The sequence below is a fragment of the Panthera leo genome, chromosome A1, assembly GCF_018350215.1.
Source record: "Panthera leo isolate Ple1 chromosome A1, P.leo_Ple1_pat1.1, whole genome shotgun sequence".
Classification (NCBI taxonomy): Eukaryota; Metazoa; Chordata; class Mammalia; order Carnivora; family Felidae; genus Panthera; species Panthera leo.
In genome coordinates, this window is record NC_056679.1 from 175,944,323 (window position 1) to 175,950,766 (window position 6,444).

The 6,444-nt window shown below is 48.4% G+C and overlaps 1 long non-coding RNA gene across 1 annotated transcript; it reads right to left on the reverse strand.

Annotated features, from left to right (window-relative positions):
* Positions 1-1,446: 1,446 nt before the first annotated feature.
* Positions 1,447-4,858, reverse strand: LOC122201389. Its single transcript, XR_006194126.1, has 3 exons — positions 4,786-4,858; positions 3,471-3,568; positions 1,447-2,027 (listed from the first exon to the last, which is right to left on the reverse strand). It is a non-coding gene; the product is annotated as an uncharacterized LOC122201389 (long non-coding RNA).
* Positions 4,859-6,444: the final 1,586 nt, after the last annotated feature.

The window sequence follows — 6,444 nt, forward strand, 5'->3', positions numbered from 1 at the left end:
AAATGAACAGACTTACCCCTGAAATTACCTCCCCGGAATGGCCAAAATTGCACACCTCCGAGTCACGGGCTGAAACAGCGGTACGGAGACTACAAGTATCAGACTGCGGTGATCTTTGGGGAACAGCCCGGGACCAAAGCCTCCGCTTTTCTCTGTTGAGCCGGAGGTCTTTCCTGGTCACCACGCACAAAATTCCAGATCTGTGTCCTTTGAAAAGGCAATGACAAAGAAGAGCCGGCCCAACTTCTTCCCTACAGGGCTGTCATCTTCCCCACAGGGCTTCCAGAGACTTGCTTACGCTCTTCAAGGGAGTCAGGAAGCATGCTGCCCTCCCCATCCCCAGCTGGCCAGCCTTGGGCCTTTTCTCAAGTGCTCCCTGTGTTCTGCATGACCTTTGTGTCCTTCTTCATTTCAGAAGGCATTTGCCAAGCCCCACCTACCTCTCCGCCTCTCAAACCGAGCGAGGTACCTATAGCCCATCACATCCCAGGGCCCCCTCTGTAACAGAACCCATCTCGTGGCCGTTTCAGTGCCATTTACAAGTCTCTGTCCCCCACTGGATGACCGTGAGTTCCCTGGGAGCGAGGTCTGGGGTGCACCGGCATCCACAACCCCAGTGCCCACCACAGCACCGCACCCACAGGAGGCACTCGACGAAGAGAACAGACCTGAAGACACAAGAGTACTGCGGGCATGATGGCCACAGTCCCCAGCCCCGGGAGGAAGCAACCCTGCCTACACCAGACCCACCCTGCTTACACATGGCCAGAGTCTGCCAAAACGCTGGGACAAGTGACCGCTTCGAAGGCTGTAGAGACCAGCATTTGAGATCAAGACTTCTAGAATCAGACAGCTGGGTTCAAATCCTGCCCCCACTACCTACAAGCTCTATGAAGAAACGAGTTAGCCTCCTGATGCCTCAGTTAACTAATCTGTAAAATGGGGATAATTATAATACAACATCACAGACTGTTACAAAGAAAAGTGAGTCAATCTCTGCAAAACACTCAGTGCCTTCCCTACCTAAGTATTAGGGGTCTTCCTAGATGTAACTTACTTATGATACTGTGTACGTGAAAGGTATACAACATGTGGATTTGATACATTTCTATACTACAGTGTGATTACCACTGTGGCTTTAGCTAACATCTCTAGCAGGTCCCATAACCGTCATCTCTCTACTGTGGTAAGAACACTTGGGATCCGGTCTCTTAGCAATTTTGAAGTACAGAACACAGCATTGTTGACAAAAATCACGATACCTAATACGGTTTAGGTGGTCCCCACACATAGCCTTATATAATATGAAATCAAGACATTATTTTGTTCTCGATTCTCTTTCACATTTTTTGATTGTATCAAGGAAAAAGTCACGGTTTAACGCGAAAATGACTTTAACACATCTCTAAAACTTACTGTCTCTCCCTCTTCACAGAGAGAAAGCAGGTCCCCGGCTCAAGTTTCTCGTGGGCAGAAAGAGCTAGCTGACATTAACTGATTGTGCCTTTGTTGTGTTATTATTATCATTTAATGGCAATTGACACTGGTTTTCCATTTACGGTGATGGTATAAACTTCCCACATCAAATGTCTGTTGATGTTAAACAGTGAGCAGATTTGAAAGAGAATAAGAAGTAACAGTATCAGCTGCAAACATACTACGGCAGAAATCACGGAGGTGAGATATATCCAAATGCCTCGAGTGTGAAAGATACTGACTGATAGACACTAAGGGAGGTCTGGAAGCAGAAGTCTCACTAGCGTGCACCGTGCCCAGGGAGCACGCGGGAAGCGGACCAACGGCCAAGTCCTGCCTCCAGAAGAAGCTGAGACCTCAAAGTGCCCCCCGGTGACTGAACACAGCCCAAGATGGCAGATGCTGTTGAACGTGGAGATGGGTCCCCTGGTCACAGGCGCGAGCAGAGGTCAGCACTAGGCAGAGCAGCTTGGGAAGCTCCGTGGTAGGGACGAGTCTGCTGGAGGGAGAATGGGCCGGCGGTCCCCAGCATCTACCGCGAGGCCAGGATTCTCAGCGGGAGAAAAACAGACTTTACCAATCACCAAGGGAGGATGGGGCAAAAACCCAGAGGACTCCCAGGAATCCAGGGGCTCCCGCATGCCCTGCCACCCATGCAGCTGAGGGCAAGCGCTGGAAGGAAGAAGTTCTGGGTGGAAAAGAAACCCGCTGGGCCTTTCCAAGCAGTGTTGCGAAACAACTCGGTGGCATCTTGTGGCAAACGGGAGACTCAGCTCAAGCTATGATCCCATGGTTTTCTTTGCGTTTTTGGCTCATCTATTTGGGATGTTCGTTGGAGGGGAGCATCAGTAAATAGGTCTAGCTTGCTTTTCAAGCCAGTTGTGTTCCCTTTCCCTGTGAGTCATAGACCGGGCTCACCCACAGACACAGACAGCCCTCTCACTGTCCTCTGGCCGGCTGGCCACCAAAACCATGCCCTGGGTGTGCACGGGGAGGGGTGGGCAGAGGACTCACTCTGCCTCCACCCTCAACCAGCATGGGTAACGAGACAGAGGCCAGTGCTCTGGGAGCTCCCTCTCTCATTGTCTCTCGAGTGAGGGAGTTATGTGAGTAACTAGTTCTAGAACAGTAGCAGCCACTCCTCCTTAAGGGCCTGCTCTGCGTTGGGCACATTATCTCCATCCTCACAAGAAACCCTCCATCTTACCCGTGAGAGAGCTCAGACAGACAAAATGGCAAGCGGCCAGGAAGTGACACAAGCTGTTTCATAGACTCAGGTCTCTGTGTCTCAGAGCCCACACTCTTGCCTTCCCACTGCCTGCCCCCCCACCCCCGCCACTGCCCTACAAGGAAATGAGTGCCATAATGGTGCCTTCCAGAGGGTCAGGAGAACACGGATTTAACTCCGCCAGGGGAACGAGGGAAGGCTCCTTGGAGAGGGCAATATTTGGGCTGAGACCTCAAAGACAAGTAAGGACTTTGTTGACAAAACAAAATAGACTATTTTGTTCGTTCATTCGTTCACTCACTCATTTGTTCCATGCTGTATTTCTGGGGCTAGGTACTAGGAATTTGTGGTGAATAGACACAGCTCCTGTCCCCAAGGAGCTCACTTCCCAGGGGAGGAGACGTAAAAATACGTGAATGAATAAAGTTATTACTAATTGTGTGTGCCGTGTGGAGACACGTAAGGAATTAAAATGGAGAAAACCAGGGAAACCTATTTTAAGACAGTCAGGGGCAGTCTTTCTGAGGAGGTGACATTTTTGCTGGGACGAATGATGAAGCGAAGGTGCTATCCATGTAAACTAACGGGACAGTGAGGGATCCGGGCAGAGGGAACAGTGTGTGAAAAGGCCCTGAGGCTGGAAAGGGAACTGTGTGTCCCTGAAACTAAAAGATTAGAATGTCTTAAAACGAGCGAGTCCAAGGAACAGTGTTGCTCAAGGGAAGGCTGGGGAGAGAGACTGGGGCCAGATGGGATAGCATCTTACAGGCTGTGGGAAAGGATAATGGGAAGCTCAGCCAGGGTCCTCAGCTGGACGTGCTACAGCTCAATTTACCCTCCAAGATCAGGCCTCAGTCCCTTCACCTGTAAAATGAAAGTAAATAAGAGAATGCATTAAAAAGTTCCAAGTGCCTCGCCTGGTTGACAAATGGACTGAGGACACTCTGACATGTGAGCTTGTATCAAAATAACCTGGGGTGTCTGTCAAACTCAAGATTGCTGGGCCCCACCCCTGGAGATTCTGACGCAATAGGTCTGGGGGAGGCCCATGAATATGCATGTCTAACACTTCCTTGGTGGGGGGACCCCACTTGGAGAACTCCTGGGTTAGAAAAAACAATTTTAAAAAAAAAGTGGGAAGTGCCACCAGGATGCTGTTGCAATTGTTAAGAGCTGGTAGAATCAAACGATGTCAGTGAGGTGGAGAGAAGTGGTCCAGAACAGTTCTCACTGGGAGATAGCATGGGCCAGACCAGCTAACGGAATGGACTGGAGGTTGGGGATGAGGGAAAAGGAGAAATTGGGCAGGACACTCCTAGGTGAATGGCTTGAGTAACTAGGCAATGATAGTGGCAGAAACTGAATAGGGAGCCCCCGAGGAGGAGATCTGGAGACAAGGGCTGAGACATGCTAACTCTGAGATCTCTGTGACCCCAAAATGGCAGGTGTCGGGCAGGCAGGTGGAGCTTCATGAGAACAGCAATCATCTCTATCTTGTTTTCTGCTACGTCCCCAGATCTCACGCTAGCATATCCTGCCAATAATAAATATCCAGTAAGCTTCTGTTACGGGCTGAAGGATAAAGGGAGGCTGAGGAACTAGGATAACCAAAGGCACTCAGGGACCAACATGCCGCCATGCTTGAGGAGGCCACAGGCATCTGCTGAGGCTAAACCATCACTTCCTGACCTTGACATGGATGAGTACGTGGGAGGCTGGAGGCAGAACAGAAGACAGAAGGGAGCCACCCAATTCACAGTAGGGTTCTTCCCTCAAAAGTCAGAGATGTCACATTTGAGCCTTTCTGGGGTAGGCTTTCGGATAGAAAGGTTTGAACTGTGAGTTTAATGAGCAGGAAGGCCAGAGGAATCTGGCTAACTTGGGCTTTTTATAAAATAAATCATGGGAAAATGAAGCTGTGCAACTTGGGGAAATGAGGAGGGAGGGATGGGGAGAAAGGGAGAGAAGAAACCGAGGACAGAACAAGAAAAGCAGCTTAACCAAGACTCCCCACTAAGGGAAGAAGGGGCCGGCATCTGGAACTTGACCTCCCAGGCCAACCTCGACCCTTGGGTCCTCACCACATTTCCAGCAGGCATGATGGACCCTCGGCCTCCCCATTTACCAAGTTGTAAATTAAAAGGCTGTGACTCCAGCCAGGGGTTCTGGTGACATCATAAACCACAGAACCACAAGCTCAACTCACCAGAAGCCCCAAGATGGAATTACACCCTTTCTTCCTAATCCAGGCAGCTCTGGTCACTGCCATTTTTTTCATGATATAATAGAAGTAAGCAATATTTTAACCATTTGTGTGTGGCCTTTCTCATACAGCCACAAGGCCCCCTCTCTCGTGTCCTCTCCTTTCCATCTCCTGCCCCACTACAGACCCTCCTCCTAAGGGGTCTCCCACAGAGATGCCCCTGCTTTCCAAGGCTGCGGCCCCTCCAGACCCTCTCCTCTTCCCTCTTCCCTCCAGATCCTTTCGGTTCTTCTGTCTCCTCCCATGAGCCAGTGGTGCCCTGACTTCTACCTTAAATCTGCTTGTTCAACAGAACCCCAGTCTCTTCTGGGCCCAGGTCTGTCCTGGAGAACAGACCCCAGATGTCTAGAATACATTCCCAGAAGTGGCACGAAAATGAACTCACATTTTAAATAAATCAGGGAAGTTTACAGCTTCACGGAGAATCTTTCTGAAAGCAAATGACTGCTTTCACTCTCCTTTCACTATGTTTTTGCTTTTGAGTCTTAATTTTCATAAAGTATTGCTTAACACAAAGTGTACCTGGGCATCATGTTACCTTTTACCCCTGCTTCCCCATCTTAAGCTTAATGCCAATATCTAGGTTCCTTTGGGAGCCTCACGTAGGGGAAGAAGTCACAAGGGAGGACAATAATTAAAGCAGCTATCACTTGATGAGTACCTCTTATGTCTCAGATACTTAAATTATTCTTCATCCCTTTCACAGAGTTACTATTTTCCTCATTTTATGGAGGAGAGAAACTGAGGCCCAGGATATGGAGTATTTTGCCCAAAGTCCCGCAGTTCCTAAGTAAGGCCCTTGGATCTGACCCCCATTTGCTGAACTCAAAAATCTACATATATGTGCTCACTCAGTGTCCCCCGCCCTGAGTAAAATATTTTGAGAATACAGGTTGCATATGATAAGGACTGATCATAGGCACTGGCTGATCTTCATGCACCATGATTTTTTTTTTCAGAGAGGATGAAAGTTCTACTCTATTTTAGGGTACACTAAGAGCCAAAAAACACATTCTGATGTCTTATGTATTTGTTTAGAAAAAGTAAATTATTAAAAAAATAAAATAAAATAAAATAAAATAAAATAAAATAAAATAAAATAAAATAATAAAAAAAAAAGAAAAAGTAAATTATTGCAAATGATTTCCCCCAAACCGAAAACAAAAAGTTTAACGCTACATTGATATAACTTGGTAGTAAGGAGGTAGACCAGTGACTTTTGATAAAGCGTCATCCACGAAACACCAGTATAGGACGTGACAGATTTCAAAAGAGTTCACACGCACAAGCCCGCCCGTCCATGCTGTGTGGGAGGTGCAGGGCAAACCCTGGGCATGCTGGAGAGGGTCCTAGGTGGGAGGGGGCAGGCCATGGGGACAGCTCGGAGATGGCCTCCAAAGGCAAGAAACAGAAGAGGTGCCAAGAGTCAACGCATCAGAGGTTAAATGACTGGAGGACTTTCTAAAATGTGATGATG